The sequence below is a fragment of the Vulpes lagopus genome, chromosome 19 (assembly GCF_018345385.1).
Source record: "Vulpes lagopus strain Blue_001 chromosome 19, ASM1834538v1, whole genome shotgun sequence".
NCBI lineage: Eukaryota > Metazoa > Chordata > Mammalia > Carnivora > Canidae > Vulpes > Vulpes lagopus.
Window position 1 is genome coordinate 17,088,207 of NC_054842.1, and position 13,526 is coordinate 17,101,732.

The window sequence follows — 13,526 nt, forward strand, 5'->3', positions numbered from 1 at the left end:
AGAAAGGAGGTGCAGTAGAGTAACATTAGCATCAGCACAACTACTTCTCTTTGCTTTCTCAGCATGTAACAGATGTGCCGCAAATATGAGCTCATGTGATTCTCACATTTGTTTTCTGAAGTTATATACTGAGTAGGCCTGGGACATGGGTTTCAAACCCCAGTCTGTCTGACTCCAAACCCCAAGATTTTCATAACAGTGCCAACCTGCTTCTCCCACTCTGCTCAGGTACTGAATGTACAAAAATGCATTTACTTCTCTGTGGTAAAATGAATGCATCAGTGCCCGCCTCTCACAGATGAGGAAACTAAGCAGAGCTTTGCAATCAGCTCCAGAGCCAGAGGCAGGATTCAGACCCAAATCTGTCAGACCCTATGCCATGTTTGTGTTGCTGTTTGTTTGTCCTCAATTTCACTCTTTCCATCGCTTTTCTCTATACAAGCTGAAAATTATGAAGAGAATATATGTGTCTCATTTTTCCTACTCATGCACACAAGAATGCAGGCCTTGTTACTAAAGAGTTTGCAAAGGTGGCTACCTTGCACAGTTAATGGTAAGCCGAAGACCAATGCCTAGCTAACTATACATGTGGAATTAATTATAATAAGTATTAATTGATTAATTAAAGTAAATACACCTTATTAAAATTTGCAGATGTTGAGTGGCAGGTGACAACATGGCTTTTATTTCTTTTTTAAAAAAGATTTTATTTATTCATGAAAGAGAAAGAGAAAGATGGAGTGAGAGAGAACACAAGCGGGGGGGTGGGGCGGGAAGCAGACTCCCCATCAAGCAAGGAGCCCATCTTGGTGCTCGGTTCCAAGACCCTGGGATCATGACCTGAGCCAAAGGCAGACTCTTAACCAACTGAGCCATCCAGGGCACCTAGATGCATGCCCCCAAAACATGGCTTTTAGAATCAGATGACTCAGGTCTGAAACCGGATTTAATGCTTACTAACCAACACTCTATGAATTTTTTAAATTTTCTGTGCCTCAGTTTCTTTTAAAAAAAGAAAAAAGAAATAGAGATGATCACAGTACCAAACTCATTGGGTTGTCTTTGGAATTAAATTAGTCAATCTGTATGAAACGCTTAGAACAAGGGACGCCTGAGTGGCTCAGTGGTTGAACATCTGCTTGTGGCACAAGTTGTGATCCTGGGGTCTTGGGATCGAGTCCTGCATTAGTCTCTCTGCCTATGTTTCTGCCTCTCTCTGTGTGTTTCTCATGAATAAATAAATAAAATCTTAAAAAAAAGAAGCCACCCCAAAACTTAGTGGCTTAAAACAATCATCTTTTATTTTCTCATGCAACTCTATGGGTTGACTGAACCCATTTAGACTATTCTGGCTTGAGATCTCTCCTACAGTTCGAGTCAGACAGTGACTGGCACTGGAACCATATGATGCTTTAACTGGGCTGGACATGGGACATGGCTCACTCAAACAGCTGGCAGTCAATGCTGGATGTTCAGCTGGGGCTGTGGAGACCACAGTACCCGTAGGCGGCCTCTCATGCAACTATTCTCCTCACAGAATGGTGGTTAATTTCCAAGGAGAGTCCTGAAAGGGAGTGTCCCATGAGCAAGCATCCTGAGAAGCCCAGGAAGAAGCCATGAAGCCTATTATGGCCCAGCCTCAGAGGTTCCAAAATGTCAGCTCCTCCCCACTTCTCAAGGAAGCAAGTCACTCAGCCCAACCCAGATCCAAGAGGAGGGGAGTTAGATTCCACCTCCTGATGTGAAGAGCAGCATGTACCTATGGGGAAGAAAGGAATTAGTGGTGGCCATCCTTGGAGACCATCACAGAAAGAGACAAATGCAGGAAATAAATGTAGGCATAAAAAACAATAGGCACTATCCGTTAGCCTCTTTTCCTCAATAAGGGCCCCATTAAAAGGAGGTGGATTTTATAAGCTCGTGCTCTTCTTTCCCAGTTCCCTCCCACAGACATAACTGTTCCCAAGTAGAATAAGAATGAGAGGGTTCCTGGACATGAGGTGCCCACTGATTGGAGTACCGGGTAATTTAAAGCCAGGTCCGATTTGATACTATGTACTATCTCTGGCAGGTCCTCAAATGTCCTTGATGTTTTCATCCTCTTTCTCTCCCTTTTCCTGCTTCAAGTGGCTGCTTCTCCTGACAGCAGTGAGATAAGACTGTACACAAACGATGAATAAAAATAAAAGCCAAACCTGACAGTTCTTCTGTCTCCACCTCCCCCATCCCCACCCCCTGTTTCTGATTTATTTTTTTAATAAATTAAACGTTTTTAGAACAGGTTCAGATTTACAAAATTCTTACAAAGATTTCACAGGCTGTTCTCGTATATCCCACATTTTGTTTTCCTTATTCTGAACATCCTTTATTAGCAGGGTACATTATTACAATTCATGAATCAACACTGATATATTATTATTAACTGGAATTCATATCTTACTGAAATTGCCTCAGTTTCTCCCTGTTGTCCTTTCCCTGCTCCAGGAGCCCACACCTGTGACCACACACACATTAGGTTGTTTTTTTCTCCTTTTTTGCTTGTTTGTTTGTTTTATCTCTTTATGTTCCTCTTGGTTGTGGCCATTTCTCAGACTTCTTCCTGACATTTGGGAAGTAGTGGACAGGTATTTGTAGAATACCCCTCAATCAGGCGTTGTCTCTTATATTTCTCAAAGTTAGACTAGTATGATGCATTTAGGGGTTGTTTTATTTTTCATCTTTCTGGCTTGATCTCTTCTTTCTCATTAGTCTCAATCATAGTAATGGTTTCAATATGTCTCATATTTGGAAAGAAAAGAAGGCTATGAGAGGGTAATATTCTGATTTTTCTTAATCTGGAATCTGACTTGGAGGGTCTAAACCTGTGGAATCAATTATTGGCTGGAAGCACCGAATCTGAAACATGTTGGACTCTCAGGAACAAGGATCATGATATCAAACATAAATTTCTGTAGGTAAATACATGAATATGCACCAATTTCTCAAAGTGAAATCACTTAACTTTTTCTCTGGGATTTAAAAAGCCCCGACAATTCAGTCAAAATACCTGCTCAGAACCTAACCATATTGTGTGTATTTTCAACCTTACCAAACAGCAGTCCTTAAAATCTGTCATTTTTCCCTGAATGGAACAATTTTGGCTTCCCACTTGTGTAAGTAAATTTCATGACAACCTCTCTAGGAAAATTCACAGAATGAAGAGGAGTGGTTTGCTCTGGCAGATAAACAGCTTCTCCACTCAACATTTCGTCAATGTGTTGTTTTATTTCTCTCCTTACAGTTTCCTTTCTCCATACGGAGGGAACATATTTTCACGCAAACAGAAATATGTTCATATCAATATTTGGTTGAGATTTTGTCACAATGTTCCCCCTTGGCATCTATTTAACTACTGTTAAATAACAGACTTTCCATATTTACAGTGTCAACAAATGCTCAGGGAATTTTTATTTATTTTCTACAGCCTGTAACAAAATGGTTTCTATTAAATTGAACTCCAGTGGGGAATACTGTGGAAGGCTCTCCTCCATCTCTCTCTCTCTCTCTCTCTCTCTCTCTCTCTCTTCTGCTCCATCTCCCCTCCTCAACACACACACTACTTTGTCAATAAAATATGAAAATGGAAAAAAAATATGAAAATGGAAAAATATGCCAGTACTAGTAATAGTCATAATGGTTTTAAAACCCAGCGCAGGTATGAGATTTGTGAGGAATCTTATTTACTAAGGGAGTTGGTTGGCCACCAACTCTCATTCTGGGTAACTTTCTCCCTAGCCCTCTCTGGATTTCATTTCCTATATTGGATTTAGGAAATTATATTAGATGATTCCTGATTACTTTCCCAATACTAAAACTCCATGACATTTTGTTCTTTTATTCCTAAACCTCCCACTATAGCAGTGTTGTGCTAGTAAAGCAACTCCTATGGAAGACAACCCCTGACTTGCAGCACTTGCTACTTTCTGTTAGGCACATATCCCCATCATCACCAATTTCAAGCTACTAACATTTTAGCAACCAGCTTTCAAAACAACAACGACAACCAGCTTTCAAATTTTCTGTATATTTAGAAATCAGTTTTTTAAAAAGAATTTATTTATTTATTTATTCATGAGAGACACAGAAAGAGAGAGGCAGAGACATAGGCAGTGGAGGAAGCAGACTCCATGCAGGAAGCCTAATGTGGGACTCAATCCCAGAACTCCAGGATCACGTCCTGAGCCGAAGGCAAATGCTCAACTGCTGAGCCACCCAGGCATCCCTAGAAATCAGTTCTAATGGGGTGCTGTGAGTTTGCTCCAGCATACCAATCAAGCAGCCAGTAATAAGGATTAGGATTAAATTTTAATGAAGATTGAAGTTGTTTTGGAAAAAAAGATACCTATATACTTTCTGATTCAACTAACACAATTCTGAGAGTGAAAATATTGTATGTATGCTAGAGAACCCCTTTCTTTCTATTTTCACTGCCTCTGTATTATTTGAGCTACCCAAATCCAGATTTTTGCAAGTCACCATAACTACCTGAATTAGTTTTGATTACTCAAGAAGCAGAGCCTTAGAAAAGGATTCAAATTCAGGTTGTTTATCTGGGAAAAGATAAGAACTTGGATATGGGAGAGGAGGAGTAAGAGTCTATATTCATCATGTCTTTTATATTCTGTATTCTGATGCTTTGACATCTAGAGACTTGGGGAGAATGGGAGGTCGGAGGGGACTACCCCTCACCTCTCCCAGAGTTGACCACTTCCTAGAAATAGTTAAAAAATTGCTCATGAGAGAGTTTCTTTTTTTTTTTTTTTCTTTTTTTTTTTTATGATAGTCACAGAGAGAGAGAGAGAGAGAGAGAGGCAGAGATACAGGCAGAGAGAGAAGCAGGCTCCATGCACCGGGAGCCTGACGTGGGATTCGATCCCGAGTCTCCAGGATCGCGCCCTGGGCCAAAGGCAGGCGCCAAACCGCTGCGCCACCCAGGGATCCCGAGAGTTTCAAATATTAGCCAGTCAATCCAGAGCCCACATCCCAACCACCTCCGTTATTGGGCTTTCATACTCCAGGCCATTAATCACCTGCCCAATCACCCAGGACCAGACAACTAGGAACAACCCCTATGCCTTAGAGCCTGCTGAAATTATTCCAACTAGCCAATGCTAAACCCACTTATCCTGCCCCTTCTGTTCCTTCTCGAGGAACCACAATAAGGGTTCTTTCCTAGTTTCCCCTCTCCTTCTGCCTTCTGACCAACCTCACTCTTTTCCCCTTACCCCACTAAACCCCTGTGGCAGGGAGTTCCCCCTCCTCTTGGGAGCTATGAGTAACAAACTACCTTTCCAATGGCAATCATTACCTGATCTGGTCTGTTAATACACTATATTTTAAAACAGTTGAAAGCAAGGTGGTCATTAAAGCATATGTTATCAAGCCAGTTACAAACTGTAGGCTGCTGGAGCCTAATCTCACTTACAGCCAAAGTGGAACACACACCTCAAGATTGTCTCTTGAGGAACAAGGAAATTGGGCTATTTACACACCGAATCCTGTCTCTTCTAGTGACAGAACTGGCTCCAAAGACAAGAGACAAAGACAATCAGGTGCTGAAGTGGTGTGGATACAGTGATATGAGTAGTGCACTGATAATGTTGCTGCCCTACTGACCAGAGCTCCCTTCAGCCCCCTGAACTTTGACATCCTCTTTGGGTCACTAAAAACATCAGGAATATCACCTGGAGTTGACTCAGATTTTGGGGCCTATAAATTCCGAAATGTGTCTCCCCTTCAATCAATTGCAAAAATCCATGGTGACCCAGGTTTTCCTAATCTGAATCTTTCCTTTTCCAGGGGTGAATCAAATGGTCAAAACCCTGGCAATCCTCTAGAAACATCACCTACAGCCAACACATTGATTGAACATCTTCATAGACTGTCCTACTTTCTCAACAATCCTGACTTTCTCTACTACATAGCTTCTTAAATTAAGCCTGTACAAAAGTTTGTGAGTACCTGCCATGCATTTGCAGGCCACCGAGCACCTCAGGAATCATCTTGGGCCGTTCTCCCTCTACTTCTGTAACAACCCTTCCTCCATGATTGCCAGGTGTCCCAATTTCCCTTGAGTCCCTACCTCTGTCCCTCTCTCTGTCCTTTGAGCAATCTAATTTCTAAATGTTTACTGCCATCTGAACAGGCAGTCCTGAAGGATATTGTAGTTCCCAGAAATTATCTCTCAGTCTGTTATACTGTCTCATGTCCCCTGCATTAAATATTTGCTGGATGAATGAATCTACCCACAGCAATGAAGGGCAGCAGATGATATATTTATCCTGACTCTTCATTGCCCTTCCAATGCTATGCAGCACCCCCTCCTCCTCTATGCCATCAACTTTATTCCTTTCCCATACCAATGTCTACTCATTTCTCCACATAACCATAAAGACTTAGCACAGTCTTCCTCCCTCCCCCAAGTTCTGGCTGGAAACAAGATAAGTTACTGATGTAGATTGTCTGCAAAGATGGCTACCAACTATTCTTTTCATCCATAAAAGCACACTGCTTCTCCCATCAACTGAGGGAGTCCAATAACCCTCCTCTTGAATCTCAGTTTGGCCCTGCGATTTGCCTTGACTAATAGAATACAAGTGATGTTCTGTGAGTTCTAGAGCCTTAGCCCCAAGAGGTCATGTAGCTTCCATTTTCCCTTTCTTGGGGTCCAACCACCACGTGAAGAAGCTTGAGCTAGATTCATAATAAATGGGAAGTATTGATATAGAGAGAGAAGGAGGAAGGGTAGTGCAAGCAGCCCTCAGCCATTCTAGCCATTCTAGAAACAGACAAGTTTCCAGAAATGTGGGTGAACATCTTGGATATTCCCGGGATGATTTGTGGCCACATGAGGATTCCAGTTGCACTTCTCAGAGCAGAACTGCTCAGTTAACCTCAATCAACCCACAGAATTATGAGAAATCATAAAACTTATTTTTAAGCCACTAAATTTTGGAGTTCTTTATCATACAGTAATAGATATCAGGGTTTTTTTAGTTTTCTTTTTCTTTCTTTCTTTCTTTCTTTCTTTCTTTCTTTTTTTCTTTCTTTTTTTCTTTGAAAAAGAAAACTGGCAGCCTGCTTTTATTGATGCACACATCGACGCACGTGCGATTGGAAGGGGCGGCGACGGTAACAGGACACTCGTGGTTAACGCAAGGGAAACATGAGGGCAGGAGATGGCTTTGCAGGGACGGGATGCCTTCATAAGTCAGGAAACGGAACGCCAGCTGGCTGCCCTCTCATTTCAGGTTCTTCACAAACTCCTCTCCCTTCTTGATGGAGGCCTTCAGCCCGGGGATGGCTTCTGCTATCATCTTCTCTCCAAAAGGGGACACCTTACCAATGCCTAGATTCCTCTCGATGCCCTTTTCCCCCAGCAGTAACTATGTGGAGAAACAGGCACAGCCTGCTTCCTGGGGTTTAACAAGGAACATTCGACAACTGCTTCCTTCCCGTTCATTGCATCCACAAGGGAGGAGCCAAGCCGGGCTGCAGCGCACGCGTGGACAGGGGTGCAAAGCCTGCCCGGCTCTGGCCTTCACCACCTCAGGCCGGCCTCCTGGACCCGCCAGCGGGTCCTGGGGAAGGTCTACTTAGGGGTGCACTGGGAGATCGGGGGGTGGTGGTCTTCCCGGGAAGGCCCCCGACGACAGGGTTGACTCGCGCGGGATCCACACCCTTCAGTTCTGCAGTGAAAGTGGTGGCCCGCGGGAAGGAAGCAGTTGTTGAATGTTCCTTGTTAAATCCCAGGAAGCAGACCGTGCCTGTCTCTCCATACCGTTGCTGCTGGGGGAAAAGGGCATCGAGAGGAATCTAGGCATTGGCAAGGTGTCCCCTTTTGGAGAGAAGATGATAGCGGAGGCCATCCCCGGGCTGAAGGCCTCCATCAAGAAGGGAGAGGAGTTTGTGAAGAACCTGAAATGAGAGGGCAGCCAGCTGGCGTTCCGTTTCCTGACTTATGAAGGCATCCCGTCCCTGCAAAGCCATCTCCTGCCCTCACGTTTCCGTTGCGTTAACCACGAGTGTCCTGTTACCGTCGCCGCCCCTCCCAATCGCAGGTCCGTCGATGTGTGCATCAATAAAAGCAGGCTGCTGTTTTCTTTAAAAAGAAGAAGAAGAAAGAAGAAAGAAGAAAGAAGAAGAAGAAGAAGAAGAAAAGAAAGAAAGAAAGAAAGAAAGAAAGAAAGAAAGAAAGAAAGAAAGAAAGAAAGAGGTGGCCCTGACGATGCCCAAGGTCGTCACCCCGGGTTCTACTGGGGTCGTAAGCTCCGTGTTTCTTGAAAACGTCCGTTGCAGTTGGGATGGTGGAGTTGACCGGATTTGAAATGACGCAGATCATGGCCTCGGGGCGGTGCTGGGCGCAGGCAGCGGCCAGGGGGGCCCCGGGTGAGGCACTTGTGTTGACCAGGTCATCCCGTGTCCTGCCTGGTTTTCTCGGGACTCCTGCGGGAACTCCCGCCACGTCGCAGCCTCGAGGCAACCCGGCAGCTGCTCAGGTCCCAGGTGGCCTCTCACGGTGGCTCTGGTCGGGATGTGGCCGGACCTGCAGCCCCTCCGGGAGTATGAGCAATACGCAGAGGGCCAGGCGGCTCACTAAGGGCTGGTCTGGGGGAGAAGCGCAAGGGGCTGCCCAGTTCCTCCCGAAGCCCCACGCACGGCGACCTGAGCCTCGCTCTGGCCAGGGTGCTGAAGCTGCGGCGGGGTGCGCGGGGCGGGGAGCCAAAAGCCCGCGCAGGAGCCCCGGCTGGCAGGTGACACCAGCGACCTCCGCACTGCACAGGGCCTCCCCTTTAGTTCCCTTTCTTAACTCCCACCTACACCCATCATTTATTTGACCTACAGAAAATAAATCCAGTCACTGTAAAAGGAATAATTGACAATAACAGAGCTCTGTTAATAGAGTCCGGTAACTTCATTACAAAGCACAGCTTTAAAAAAAAAAAAATTCACCAGTGCCAGCAGTAGCCAAAAATGTAGACCTCTCAAAAGCTCGTTAACAATAGAATGGATAATAGGGGGAGCCTGGGTGGCTCAGTCGGTTGAGTGTCTGCCTTTGGCTCAGGTCATGGTCTCAGGATCCTGGGATCAAACCCTCCATTGCGTTCCCTGCTTATTGAGGAGTCTGCTTCTCCCTCTCCTTCTCCCTCTGCTCCTTCCCTCCACTAGTGCATGCTCACTCTCTTTCTCTCTCTCTCTCAAATAAATAAATAAATTTTATTTAAAATAATTTTAAAACCCCAATAGAGTGGATAATAAATGGTGGTATATTTGAATAATGGTATAATTGAATAATACAGCAGTGAGGACAGACTACATAAACATGAGTGAATTTCAAAGATACTTTGAGTGCATGAAGCCAAACAGAGAAGAGTATATAGCATATTATTTAACTCATCTGAGGACAAAAACCAGGCAATTCTAGGCTACCTAATAGAAGTTATAACTTACCTCTTTTTTTTTTTAATTTTTATTTATTTATGATTGATAGTCACAGAGAGAGAGAGAGAGAGGCAGAGACACAGGCAGAGGGAGAAGCAGGCTCCATGCACCGGGAGCCCGACGTGGGATTCGATCCCGGGTCTCCAGGATCGCGCCCTGGGCCAAAGGCAGGCACTAAACCGCTGCGCCACCCAGGGATCCCTATAACTTACCTCTTAAGAGGAAGTAGGGCTTAGAAGGAAGTCTGAGGGTAGCTTTCAGGATGATAGCAAATTCTGCTTCTTGATCTTGGCACTGGCTGCACAAATGTGTTCAGTTTGTGAACATTCATTAACCATAGACTTTTGATATATATTTTTACATTAATAAAAGGTTTTAAAATATTAGTCAGAAGATTTCTAAAAAATCCACAGAAACAGCTTATAAATACTGGAAAAGCTTTGTAAGTTTGTTATATTTCAGGTATCAAAATTCTGTTTCTAAATATTGTGTGTATTTTTTATTTTTTGTTCATTTTTTTAGTGATCTCTATACCCTACATGGGGCTCGAATTCACAACCACGAGATCAAACAGTCACATGTTCTCCCAACTGAGCCAGCCAGATCCCCCCTATTGTGATTTTATGATAATATCTCAGCTGTCATGTGGAGGAGGAGCTTTTTTGATGTTCCATATCCCTAAAAGTTGAGGCACACATAGCATTTGTTAGGAGATAAACATTTTTTTCATTTTTTACATTTTTAAAAATGACCTTCCATTCCAAATGAGAAACCTACTTGAAACAATAAAGCCTGGAAAATGAAAAAAAAAAAAGTCTCTCTTCCTTTGGACAGCATAGTCTAGATACTCCCTCAGTACAGAAACTTCACTGGCTCCCAATACATTGTCATCTGAATCCAGACCCCAAGGTGAGCTCAAGGGAACCACGGAAATAAGAGATACATAGAGACTCATTACACACTCCCAGGGAGGAACTGGTAGACATGCATAATTCACCCCAGTATTTGTCGCCTTGAATGTGTTAAGAATGCTGCAAGCACTAAGCATACAATGATGGGCCAGACAGACACCATTCCCTGCCCACATGGAATATTTATTTTTTGTTTTACTCATCCATTCAATTAATATGTCCATTTTGACAAAGATGGTTGTACAACAATATCCATGTCCTCTTCTTTTGGCACACAGCTAGACCACATTTTTCTGCCTCCCTTATACTTGGATTTGACCTTGTGACTGAATTTGGTTGAAGCAGAATGTGGAATAGAAGTAGAATGTGTGTCAATTCCAGGCTTGAGCAGAAACACACACCCTTCTGTGAGCACTCTCCCACATGCTCTTTCCTCCTTCTCACTAACTAGGATGCAGATGGCCCCTAGAAAAACCCTAGAAGTTACATGGAATTGTCAGTGACAGAGATTTTGCCACACTGGGTCCCTGATTGACTGCTTGGAGAAAAACATCAGTGGAGTGTTCCATGAAAGAGAAATAAACTTCTATGGGGGCATTCTTTATTATAACACTTAGCATTAAAAATTAATATATCAGTGTTTCCATTTGATCCAAAAGTCATATCATCTTTTATCTACTGAAAGGACTTGCAATGGGGAGGTGTTCTGCATATAGAAGAGAATCAGTTTTCAATTAATGAAACCAATACGCAGAAAAGGAGGTTACTTGGTATGTTGATTTGGATTCCCCAGAATTTGACTCTGAGACACAAGATTCAAGTGCAAGTAGTCCATCTGGGAACGGACATTGAGAAACCCCAGTAAGACAGTAGGAAAGTGAGATGGAAAGGAATGCAGTCAATAAATGGTGCATGGCCAATACTACAACATCCACTGTGGGACACTAGATTTCATTCCCGATAGGGAACCCTGGGACACAAAAGCAAACCCTGGTTTTATCCCAACTGGAGGGCAAAGGATCTGGAATAGGTACCCACCAAGTTCTCATCAGACATCAATTGAGAGACTTAACTCTCTGAAACTTCCAGCCTATCCTTTGCACCAGCAACCATGCTCACATGGCTAGGGTGGGGGGAGATTAAAGCTCAAAGGCAAAAGTACATATTTGCAGTAAACAACCTCATAAGTGTAGAGAGCAAAGATGAATTCCAAGGAATACAGCAAGGCACTGATATTTGACCTTGGAGAACCCCAAACAAGGAGCCATAGTCTAAGAATCCTGTTGGAACAAGATCAATAGATTGGTAATTAATGGGTCCATAGTAGGAACCAATTCTTGATTCTCTGCCAGATCAATCACATCCTGTCTCTAGTTTTTCTCTGGTCTAGACAAATCATCCTACATTCTACCCCAAGAATACCAGGCTGCTTTGCCTGGTGCCTTTTTAAACCTCATAAATTTCCTGCCCAGACTTCCTTGCTAATTCAAGTCTTAGTTTCCCTTGTAGGCTCACTTCCAAATGTGCTTTCTCAGAGACCCTTTCCCTGGCTCCTCAAGTCCTCAGAAAACATTTTCTTTGCGTCCTGCGAACTCATAGTCCCTAATTGGAGCACTTCTCATTATATACACCATTATATACACTACCTTCTGCTATCTCTACTTCTGCTATCTCTACTTGAGCTGGTTCCTTAACTCGTGTGAAGCTGCTTAACTCTGCAGAGCTGTACGTATCTGATCTCCCCAGTGACTTTGCAAATGGTAAGGACCATTTGCTATACTTTTCCATATTCACACTTAGCACTATGTACAGCCATAAGTAGATAATTGGTAAATCATTACAGAAGAAATAAAGAAACAGGGGGAAGGGGTTTAAAAAGAGGAGGGGAGAAAAGAAGATGGAATTGGAGGAGGGAAGGAGAGGAGCAAAAGTGGAATGTGCTTCTAGGATGAATATTTTCTGCAGATAGCAGACAAATAATTGAATAAAAAGCTTTGATTCATTTACATATATACACATCACCATATATTTAGTTATGCTAGAGCACAATTCTCAAGTTATTTTACATGAAATATTTCTGAATTTTCTTTTTTACTTTTCTTATTAGATACTATTATGAAATTCCATAATATTCAGCTTTTGAATAACCTCACTTTTTTGAACATGATACGTTCATACTATTAATTCAATAGGTAGATAGATTTATCTATTTCTTTTTATAAGTATTTATATATCTACATAACCAGATATGAACTCTAATATGTTGTTTGATGAATAACATTGAAGATGAATGATTCCACACAGAAAAATGGAAGTACATAAGTACATGCACTACTTGTATATAGCATATGGGTCATAAATTAACACAGTTGATACAAAGGTAAAAAATATGTTGTGTCTCAAAAACAGAAAATCTTTATCTTCGATGAGATGCTCAAGGATTTAACTTATTGACATAGTACAATTTAAAAACAAAAAACAAAAAGCAAAAACAGGGCACCTGGCTGACGACTCTTGATCCTTGATCTTGGGGTCATGAGTTCAAGCTCCATGTTGAGCTGAGAGATTACACTAAAAACAAAACAAAACAAAACAAAACAAAACAAAACAAAACCACCCCAGAATACAATTAAAGAATATACATAGTATCTAGAACTATCTTGTTGGAGACTACCTAAAATGTCAGATGTCAGAACCAATTAAGGATATAATATATCTTAACTCTCTGGAAACAAAAGCATGCATTACAGTGTGTAAACATATCACTTGATGAGAGTCTACAGTTTAAGAAATGCATCATGTATAAAAGGGTGGGGCCAGTGAGTTATCTCCATGAGTCCTTTAAAATAGAGCATTGAGGGGCACCTGGGTGGCTTACTCAGTTAAGTGTCAGACCCTTGGTTTTGGCTCAGGTCATGATCTCAGGGTGGTGGGATTGAGCCCCATGCCACGCTCCATGGTGAGTGTGGAGTCTGCTTAGGATGCTCTCTACCTCTACCCCTTTCCCCAACATGCTTTCTCTTTCTCAAATAAATAAATAGTAAATAAAATAGAGAAAAAAGCTGGCTACTTTCTACATAAGTTATTATATTCCTTTGGTTGCAAATAATAGAAACCGTATGAGCTTGAGTGAAA

At 42.6% G+C, this 13,526-nt stretch overlaps 1 pseudogene; it reads right to left on the reverse strand.

Moving 5' to 3' along the window:
• Positions 1-7,280: 7,280 nt before the first annotated feature.
• Positions 7,281-13,526, reverse strand: part of LOC121479071 — a 41,461-nt pseudogene continuing 35,215 nt past the window's right edge.